Here is an 11,057-nt window from a genome sequence, read left to right as displayed (position 1 = left end):
CCAGCCCTCTGCTGGGCTCTTCTAAGCTCCTCGGGGCAGGAGTGGGTGACCACCCTGCTACAGGTTAGAAGAGCCCTGAGTCAAAGGCCCAAACCCCTGGGACACTTGAGCCAGCAGCACTTTGCTTGGGGCCAGACTCCTTTCAGACCCGAAAGCGAAGAGACACAAGTCAGTCAGCTGGAGGACTGGAGCTACAGACAAAGGGCTTGTCTACACTGGCAAGTTACTGCGCTGCAACTTTCTCACTCAGGGGGTTTAAAAAAACACACCACTGTCACCCCCAAGTTCAGCAAGTTACAGTGCTGCAAAACCATGACTGTGCTTTGAACTTTTAAGTGTAGACATAACTAAAGACTGATAGATATAAGTTCCATCCCTGAACCAGCTAAGGGAAACTGAGGCAGAGACAATTGCAGTTATAGGTGTCTGTTGATACAGATGAAATTAATGAGAATTAGGCATGGAGGCACATTTGAAAGTCTCACTAGTTGTCTATCTGCATCTTTAGGTGCCTACGTATTTTTAAATAGGTTGCCTTAAATGACTTGATCGTTCGATTCATTCTGCCAGTTCAAAAACATATTGTATTTGTTTTTGTGATACTTATTCAACTGGAACACACTGGAAAAAACAGATCTTTTCCTCCCAGATTTAGCCCCTCCATCTCCAACGAGAAACCTTCTCATGTAGCCGCAGAATCAGCAGGGAAGACCAGGCTCCCCTGCCCGGATGCTGCTGGAGGGAAACACACAAACGTCAGAACGGTTCTTTTTTTCAGGATGGAAAATCTTCAGCATCTTGTCAGGTCTCCCCTGCGCCCCGAGAGACCCCACAAAGGTGCTCAGCCCCCCAGTTATTCTCCCCTCTTTGGATCAGCTTCAGGAATGGCCAGTTTAAAAATTACTGGACATGAGTCAGCATCTGTTTGCCATTTTCTCTCATTCTCGCAGTTGGAAATAAAATCACCTCAGGTTTTGTCACTTGTCTCAAACATTGAAAAGAAAATTATCTCCAGTTTTGCCCTTTTTTGTCTGTGATTATCAAATATGGAGATAAAATCCTTTCACATTTCCCTTTTCTCTCACATTATTGAACATTTCTCTGTCACCCCCCTCCCCCGTCAGGTTCTGCCCCATTTCCCCCCAACATAAGATATCCCCAAATGAAACTGTCCAGCCCCAGGCCTCCCTGTCCCAGTTGCCGCCCCCTCTCCGCCCAGCCCAGCCCAGCTCCCCCCTCCCCCGACCAACTGCCAGTCACCTGCCCCTCCCCTGCTGCTGCCCCCCCAACTGCCATGCAAAGCCCAGCTCCATGTATCCCGGGCCCCTGGCCAGTACGGACTGCAGGCGGCTGAGGGACTGTCAGTGACAGGCTGGAGGCTGAACGGCTAGGGCCAGCTGAGCGCCCGTGGGGCCGTCCCTCCCTTCCCCATGCTGGGCCAGGCCCTGAGGGAACCAGCTCCAGGGATCTTCCCAGCTGAGGCCTGGGAACAGGGAGAAAACAGCCACTTGGTGTGGAACGCTGGAGGGTCCCTGGTCTCTGGCTTGGGCCACCCCCTTCTCCTCCCTGGTAGCTGTCACCTGCGGAAGGGGATGGCTCCTCTCTGGCTCCTGGGCTCTGGGCTCAGGAACCCCCCAGAGCTCCCTGCTCGTGGGACAGCTTCTGCTTCAGCACCCTCCCTCCAGCCTCCCTGCTTCAGGGGGGGTCGCCTGGCAGGGGGGCAGTCACAGCCCCCAGTATGGTCAGGGGTTACAGCCCCCCCCACCCTGGTAACGCAGCATCGCCCCGGGCTCCCTGCTGCCCACGTCAATGGCAGGGCCTGGGGACTCAGCACGTCCCAGGTAGTGACTGAGTGTGGATGGAAAGTTCCCTTGGATTTCGCCCTTTTCTCTCTGATAACCCATCATTGACCAACCCCCCTTGATTTCCCCCATTTCCCATTGAATACCCAAATTAGATGTAAAACACCCTTCAGCTCGGCCTCGTCTCTCTCGTTACTGGCGACTGATATAAAATCTCCTCAGATTGTGTCACATTCTGTCTAATTCTCAAATACTGATGGAAAATCCTCTGCGGCTCTGGGCTCCCCAGTCCCTGTCTGCTGCCACGTCTTGTTCGGAGGGAAACTGTTGCCCCAAGTCATTACCCCAGTGCGGAGGAGGGGAACTAAACTCCCAAAGGACCAACTTTTGCCTCAAGTCTGAGCACCAGATTGTTTCCCCCTGTACATCTCACTCATGACTGAACACAGGTCAAATCTCCGGGTTTGCTCTTTCCCACGTCATTACCAGTTACTGACAGAAACTCCTCTCCGGTTGGGATATTTCCCTCACATGTTTTAAGTGCAGCAACTTCTCCTTTTTTGGAGGGAAGCTGTTGCCCTGCGTCATTCTCCATGTCAGGGTGTTGCAGGGGGAGGGGGTCAAACCCCCCAGTGACCAACTTTCCCCTCACATCTCTGATTCCAATTGTTTCTCCCTTTACACCCAATAAAACCAACATGTTGCTGAAGAATGTGACTCGCCCCGTAGTTAATGAACATCAGAGCCAGGAGCCTCCCCCTGGCTGCTAAGGCAGAGCTGGCCAGTCCCTGACAAGCTGTTTTACTGCCTCAGATGGGGTGGAGAAGGGGGGGGGGGTTTAAGGGGCCCACCCCCACCCCAGGGGGCTGCTCTCTGCTTCACTGCCCCTGTTCGCCTGGGCAGGACCCAGAGTGGCCACAGACTCCTGCCCCGGCCCCTCACATTCCCTCCCCTCTGTCACCACAAGCTCAGGACAAATGGCCCCAGGGGGTGGGGGGTTGTTTCCCTCAGTGCTCAGACAAAACCCCGGCATGGGTGGGAACGTGGGGGCTGTTCTGTGCCAGCGACGGGGCACGGCTGGGTCACTGGAGGGGAAGGGACGAGCCATGTCCCCACTGAGACTGTCCGGCCCGTTTGCCCAGTCCCAGCTGCTGACCCTCCCCCACTGCTGCCCCCCAACTGCCATGGGACCTTCTGGCTCCATCCCCCTCCCTGCCCCTGTTCACGCAGTGTCCCTGTCCCCCATGGCTCCCTGCTGCCCGTGTCAAAGGCAGGGCCAGGGGAACCAGCACTTTCCAGTTATTTAATTAATTTTGATTCGATTTCCCCTCAGATTTTCCCTTTTACTGTCTGATTGTTGAATATCGATGCTCCTTCCCGAAGAGATCTTGCCACACTTCTCTCTTGTTATCAAATATTCAGACTTTGCTCCGTTTTCTTCCTAATGATGACAGATTGCAGTGAAATCCCTTTGGGTCCCCCCCAGTCATTAGAACAACAGCCACTCCTCCCTGTTTTGGAGGGACACAACTGCCCGGGCCTTAGATTTTACATTTCTCCATCTAATTATTAAATATTAACATAAAACCTCCTCAGATTTTGCCATTGACATGGGCAGTGGGGAGCGCTGGGCAACGGCATGTTAAGAGGAGGCAGGAACGGGGATAGAGTTAGAAGGTCCCTTGTTCAGCTGGGGGGAGCAGTAGGGGAGGGGCAGGTGATTCACAGTTGGTGCTTGAGAGACCTGTGTTGGGTTCATTATTTGATAATTTGGGGAAATGGGGCACAGTCTGCAGAGGATTTTATATCAGTATTTAATGAGCAGTTGGGAGTTTAACCTGGTCAGTCAAGGTCTGGCCAACTGCCCCGTTAGCAGCCGGGTATTGCTGCTCCCCATGTTCTGTTCTGTTCAGTCTGTAACCCTTCTGCCAGTTGAAGTGGGCAGCGAGAAGGGCAGGTTCAATAACTAGGGGGTTCCTTTTCAACAATGCAACCAGAACCGGCTCGAGCCCCCACCCGGGAACCTGGGGAAATGTCACTGTACTGCCTGGGTGCCTCTAAAAGGCAATTCTTCCCCTCTCGCAAGCACAGAGTCCGAGGTAGCGTTTCTTTAATAAAAGTAACCTAGCAGTAATCTGAGAAAACAGTCAAGCGGTATCCATAGACATAAAAGCATGAGCAAGACGCCCTTCCCAGTGTACGCTGGGCAGTGTCTTTTGCTTCAGGTTCTTGAGTCCAACTCCAAAGTTCCTGTAGTGTGCCCCACCCTTAACACCCCACTCATAGTTGTTGTCCCTGGTCAGTGCAGACCCACAGTTCAGAAGTGCACCTGTCGAGTGGCTAGGCAACAGTTCTGCAGAAAAGGACCTAGGGTTACAGTGGACAAGAAGCTGGATATGAGTCTACAGTGTTGCCAAGAAGGCTAATGGCATTTTGGGCTGTATAAATAGGAGCATTGCCAGCAGATCAAGGGATGTGATCATTCCCCTCTAACTTGCTGAGCTGTTTTCAGTGAAGCCTACAGCTTTGGGGGCGTGGACCAGACCCTGGGTCTGTGTTGGGCAGGCTAGCATGTCTGGTCACAAGACGGGGTTCTGGGGGGGCCCAGGCTGGCAGGGAAAACGGGCTTGGAGGTAATTTCAGCACATCAGATGACAGTCCCAAGGGGATCTCTGTGACCCAACCCATCACAGATCCCTTTGAACTTCTTCAAAGTCTTCTCTAGGGCCGAGTAACCTACATAATTGTGTGTCCTCTGCCAATATACATCTCACTGTTCAGTCCAGGTTCCAAAGAGTTGAGAAGCATCTGCTGTACATACCATAGCAGGATGAAGAGGTCTTCTGTATTGGTCCTGGTTCCCTAGTCGAATGCAGAACCTGACATGAGATTTCCAAGTTTCTGCAACCATTTGTAATGTCTATTGAGGATGTACCTTCTGGTCCTGTCAGATTTCAAAGGCACTTCTTGAAAAGCTGAAACAAAGAGGAAACGGGTTGGAAGCCCCATGGTGCTGAAGTAACTGGTGCCTAGGAAACCTCCCCTTCAGATGGCCATTGCCACATGCTATTAGCTACCCAAGAGTCTGGGGGCACAGAAACAACAACTCAGCTACTCCCAAAATAGCCCTGGAGAGAGAGGAGCCCCCATTTTTGCATAAGTTCCCCCTCCGCCGGCATACACATGCACACCCATACACACAGACAGTTGGGGGCACTTGTTCTTTTGGTGGAATAGGAAATTGACAGCTGCAGAGGTGTTAAACCATCAGACATTTAGGCTGAGATCCACAAAGGGATTTAGGCTCCTAATGTCTATTGAAATCCTTTGTGGCCCTGTGCCTTCATTCCTTAAGAGTTCACAGGGAAAAGTGTTTCCCATGTGCACTCATGGGTTTTCCTATGAGCTGATAACCAATCTCGGAGTGAAGTTCCTTGGCCTGCAAAGACGCCCTTACAGGGAGGGCAGGTGATGAATCTTTCCCTACAGAGGGTAATCGTCATCATCATCATCATCACCACCACCACCCTTACTAATAACAACAGCCCTTTTCAATTCTGTCAGGCCTTCCTTTAGAGACATTCTGACCTTTATGACAACAGTCTCCCCACACAGCTCTATTCTAGGAGCTAGAGATGGAATTCCCCTGCTCCGTACACATATAGTGGCACCTCGATGAAAGCTCGCGTGACCATCCTTCTTTCTTAAGCTCTGTCCTTAGACAGAGAGGGACACATTCAAACTGTGTTCAGGCCCTGTGCTGCACCTCTGTACTTCCCACAGAGGCACTAACACACAGAGGTATTTCCTTACCTTCATACAGGCGGGAGATGCCATCTTCATTCACTGTTTCAGACAACAAATCGCAGTAATGGTGGATAGTCTTTCCTAGGCCTGCTCTAAAATACAAGGTTAGGTCAAATTTAGCCACGTTAGGTCGATTTTATAAGTAATGTGTCTACACAACCAACCCCATTCCGACGACCTAAAGGACTCTTAAAATCAACCATTGTACTCCTTCCTGATGAGGGAAGTAGTGCAAAAATCAAGCTTCCTGGGTTGAATCTGCAGTACTGTAGATTCAGTACTGTGCAATTTGATGGTATTGGCCTCCAGGAGCTATCCCAGAGTGCTCCAGTGTGACTGTTCTGGAGAGCACTTTCAACTCCGATGCACTAGACAGGTACACAGGAAAAACACCAAAAACTTTTGAATTTCATTTCCTGTTTGGTCAGCATGGCGAGCTCAGCAGAACAGGTGACCATGCAGTCCCAGAATCACAAACGAGCTCCAGTGTGGAGCAAACGGGAGACACTGGATCTGATTGTTGTATGGGGAGAAGAATCTGTGCAGGCAGAACTCCGATCAAGCAGAAGAAATGTTGATATATATGCCAAAATCACACAGGGCATGGTGGAAAGAGTCCACACCAGGGACACACAGCAGTTCCATGTGAAAATTTAGGAGCTCAGGCAAGCCTCCAACAAGACAAAAGAGGCAAATGGTCACTCCGGGTCAGAGCCACAGACATGCCGCTTCTATGATCAGCTGCCTGCCATTCTGGGGGGACCTTACCTCTACCCCACCACTGTTTGTGGACACCTGCAAGGTGGCAGCCTCGTGCAACACGGAAGAGGATTTTGTGGATGAGGAAGAGGAGGAGGAGGAGAATGCGCAGCAGGCAAGCGGAGAATCCATTCTCCGCAGCAGCCAGAACCTTTTCCTCACCCTGGAGCCAATACCCTCCCAGGGTGAATTGTTCCCGGACCCTGAAGGCGGAGAAGACGCCATCTAACTACACTACAGTGATTAAAAGCAATTGTGTTTAATGTTTGATTTGCCCTGAACAATTGGGATGCATTCACAGCCAGTAAAGCTATTGGAAAAGTCTTTTAACATAGCTGGGGATGGAGCGAAAATCCTCCAGGAATATCTCCATGAAGCTCTCCTGGAGGTACTCTGAAAGCCTTTGCAGAAGGTTTCTGGGGAGGACTGCCTTATTTCGTCCTCCACGGTAGGTCACTTTACCACATCAAGCCAGTAGCAAGTAGTCTGGAATAATTGCAGCACAAAGCATGGCAGCGAATGGTCCTGGGTTTTGGTCACATTCATGCAACATTCAGTCTTTATCTTTCTGTGTCAGCCTCAGGAGAGTGATATCATTCATGGTCATCTGGTTGAAATAGGGGAATTTTTGTAAGGGAAGAGTAATCCCCTCTGTTTGGTGATCCCCAGCACATTAGACCCCAGTCATGCTGGGCTGTTTGCACTTGGCTTAAAGGGATCATCCTGGAGAATATTCATGTAGGGGATGGGGGGAGGGGTGTGCTACACATCTACCCCAAAACCACAGCCCCTCCTTTTAAACAGCAAACCCAACCAGCATTGGTTGCTATGGGAAAGGAGGGTACTGCAGTTTGAAACCATTTCCATGTGTCATGAACGTGGAAGAAGCCAACCCTGCGTACCCTTTGGCTTACCATGGCTGCCTGGAAACCGAATTCTGTTGCCCAGCTGTGTGTGATGTGTCACCATACCGGCAGGCACTCAATATAAAAGACAAAGTGCGACCTTGTACCTAAAACACATATGCTGTCTGCTGTGAATTGCTTGATTCACTGTGAAAGAGTCTCCCTTTTGTTCTCAGAAATGTATCTTCTTAAATTCTACTCTCCCTTTCCCCACCCTGCAGCTCCAAATGTTTCTATGCTCCCTATATCAACTTCATCCCTGAGGTTATCGCAGATTAGAAGGCGAAAAAAACACACTAGTGATGACATTTTCAGAGCTCACACAGTTCTCCCGCACTGATAGGGCACAGCTGAATGCATGGAGGCATTCAGTGGCAGAGGCCAGGAAAGCATACAGTGAGCGTGATCGGAACACGCAGGAGGAGATGCTGAGGCTAATGCGGGAGCAAACGGACATGATGAGGTGTCTGGTGGAGCTGCAGGAAAGGCAACAAGACTTCAGAACCCTGCTGCATCCATTGCCCTCCTCACCAAGTTCCAGATCCTCCTCACTCAGATGCCCAAGAACGCAGGGGTGGGGAGGCTCCGGGCACCAAGCTGCTCAACTCCAGGGGATGGCCCAAGCAACAGAAGGCTGTCATTCAAACAGCCTTGATTTATACTGTGGCTACAATAAGCACTGTGATCTTGTCCTACCCTCCTATCCCACCCCCTTTTACTAGTCAGCGTTGTCAGAGAACTTTTTTTTTTAAATGAATAAAGAATGAATGGATTCAGAACAATAGAGACTTTATTTCCTGTGCCAGCTGTGGTCGAAGAGGGGGAGGGGGATTGGCTTACAGGGAAGCACATTCACCAAAGGAGGCAGCTTCACATCAAGGACAAACACACACAACTGTCACACCGTAGCCTGGTCAGTCATGAAACTGGTTTTCAAAGCCTCTCTGATGCATAGCATGCCTTGGTGTGCTTTTCTAATTGCCCTGGTGTCTGGCTGTTCAAAATTGGCCACCAGGAGATTTGCCTTAACCTCCCACCCCGCCATAAACATCTCCCCCTTACTCTCACAGATATTATGGAGCACACAGCAAGCAGCAATAACAGGAATATTGCTTTCGCTGAGGTCTAACCTACCCAGCAAACAACGTCAGCGCCCCTTTAAACGTCCAAAGGCACATTCTACCACCATTCTGCACTTGCTCAGGCTACAGTTGAACTGCTCCTTACTACTGTCCAGGCTGCCTATGTACGGCTTCATGAGCCATGGGAGCAAGCGGTAGGCTGGGTCCCCAAGGATAACTATTGGCATTTCAACATCCCCAATGGTAATTTTCTGATCTGGGAAGAAATTCCCTTCTTGCAGTTTTCTAACAGCACGGAGTTCCAAAAGATGTGAGCATCATGCACCTTCCCGACCGTCCCACGTTGATATTGGTGAAATGGCCCTTGTGATCCACTAGTGCTTGCAACACTATAGAGAAGTACCCCTTGCGGTTTATGTACTCTTTGGCAAGGTAGTCCGGTGCCAAGATAGGTATCCATGTTCCCTCTGTTGCCCCATCATAGTTAGGGAACCCCATTGAAGCAAAGCCATCTACTATGACCTGCACATTTCCAAGAGTCACTACCCTTGTTAGGAGAAGGTTATTGATTGCCTTGGCTACTTGGATCACAGCAGCCCCCACGGTAGTTTTACACACACACACACACACACACACACACACACTCTTTTAGGATTCTGGTGCTGTCGGAGGGAACAGAGCAAATTGATTCCCGACTGACCGGTAGCAGACAGGTGTTGCAAGCTTCCACAGGGATATCGCCACTCGCTTCTCAACTGTCAGGGCAGGTCTCATCTTGGTATTCCTGCACTTCAGGGTGGAGAAAGCAACTCACAAAGTTCCATGAAAGTGGCCTTACACGTGCGAAAGTTTCGCAGCCAATGGAAATCGTCCCATACCTGCAACACTATGCAGTCCAACCAGTCTGTGCTTGTTTGCCAGACCCAGAATTGGTGTTCCACTGTATCAACATGCCCCAATGCCGCCATGATATCCCAATCGCCACATCCCGTGCTTTCAGGAACATCTGTGTCCATGTCCTCCTCACAATCTTCCTTATGCTGGTGGTTCCTAGCTAGGCTCTGCACATACTGCAGGATAATGCGCGAGGTGGTTACAATGCTCACAAAAGCAGTGTGCAGTGGAGCGGGCTCCATGGTATCTGCCATGGCATCTGCACAGATAACCCAGGAAAAAAGGTGCGAAATGATTGTTTGCCGTTGCTTTCAAAGAGGGAGGGAGGGGAGACTGACAACATGTACCCAAAACCACACACAACAATGTTTTTGCCTCATCAGGCATTGGGAGCTTAACGCAGAATTCCAATGGGCAGCGGGGACTGTGGGATAGCAACCCTCTGTGCACCACTCCATGAGTCAATACTAGCCAGGGTACTGAGGACGCACTCCACCAACCTAATGCACTTAGTGGGGACAAGCATGATCGACTGTATAAAATTGGTTGCTAAAGCTCAACTTCTATAAAATCCACTGAATTTCGTAGTGCAGACACGCCCCTAGACATACCATGGATCTCATTACTTTTCAAATCCTTTGCTGAAAACTGCTAAAGATGCAGCCATTGCCCCAAGAAAGCCCTTGGGAAATTAAATACATTCCTTACATCTGTTCACAAAGCACATTAGATAAAAAATCAGGGGCCCAGAAGATACTGAGAGGCTGATTTCCAAAGAAGATTGAATTCACATCATCCTGGCTTCCCTAGGTGCAGCCAAAACATAGTTGTGGGCAGGGGTCGTTGGTGCAGTCATACAACTAAGTTGTTCCCTTCACACACACACACAGTGTTAAGATTCTGGGGCTGTTGGAGGGAACAGAGCAGCAGTCTAGAAAAGGGCTTTGAAGGAAGCAGTTCAAAAAAGATCAAGTGAAGTTGCTCCGCTTACCAATGAACAGGGCTGCAGAATGTCTGATTGTTGTCTGTGAGCTTTCCAGGTACTCTAAGGCCTAAAATAGGAATTTGGGGATGTGGCTCTTGTTCTGCATCTAGGAAGAAAGAAGGAAAAAACGCACAATATACAAATGACATGTTCTCCCCACAGTGACTAGTCCAGGGAAGCCAAAGCATAGAGCCAGGGCATGGCAACAGCCAGTATGAGCCCATGCACCATAGCAGCACCTCTCTGGAGTTACTATTGTGTTCTCCAGAACCTCAGCTTTCATTTTCAAAAACAAAAGTTTGCAGGTCTGACAGTTGTGGAGAAAAATTTAAAAAATGTGAAGAGATTGTAACTCCTGCAGAAATGAACCAGCAGAGAGCCTGGAATAGAGTCCTGCCACCCGACCGAAGCAGATGGGACCTGGCTACAGGGGTCAGCTCCAGGTGGGAAAACAACCGGACCCTCTCAGGCTTGGGTCAGGGCCAGCTGCAGAGGGAGCGAAGGAGTCACAGCGTTTCTAACTCCACAGCGCCTGCAGTGCAGCGGGGGCTGCAGACAGCAGCAGCGGGGTACACAGCCAATGTGCCGACCGCACAGGCAAACGGAGCAGAGTCCGCACAGGCAGGACACAGAGGCAGGACTGAGGCAGGTTTGGGGAGGGGAGAAGGGGCAGATTGGAAAACAACTAAAAAAAACCAAAAAACCTGAGACCCTGTGGAAGGGACTGCCTCTGACTTCACAGGCTAATGAGAGGGGAGCAGAAATTCCCCTTGGTACTCAGGGTGTGGGGTTAGAAAGGTCTCCGTAAAGTCCCCATTCATCA

The 11,057-nt window shown here is 50.3% G+C and overlaps 1 long non-coding RNA gene across 1 annotated transcript; it reads right to left on the bottom strand.

Annotated features, from left to right (window-relative positions):
• Positions 1-4,641: 4,641 nt before the first annotated feature.
• On the bottom strand, positions 4,642-10,299 carry LOC123347260. The gene is made up of 3 exons (XR_006573089.1): positions 10,241-10,299; positions 5,616-5,701; positions 4,642-4,777 (listed from the first exon to the last, which is right to left on the bottom strand). It is a non-coding gene; the product is annotated as an uncharacterized LOC123347260 (long non-coding RNA).
• Between the last annotated feature and the right edge of the window lie 758 nt (positions 10,300-11,057).

Source organism: Mauremys mutica, chromosome 13 (genome assembly GCF_020497125.1).
Source record: "Mauremys mutica isolate MM-2020 ecotype Southern chromosome 13, ASM2049712v1, whole genome shotgun sequence".
NCBI lineage: Eukaryota > Metazoa > Chordata > Testudines > Geoemydidae > Mauremys > Mauremys mutica.
Note: the sequence above shows the minus strand (reverse complement) of the source record. Positions and strands in the feature narration are given on the sequence as shown.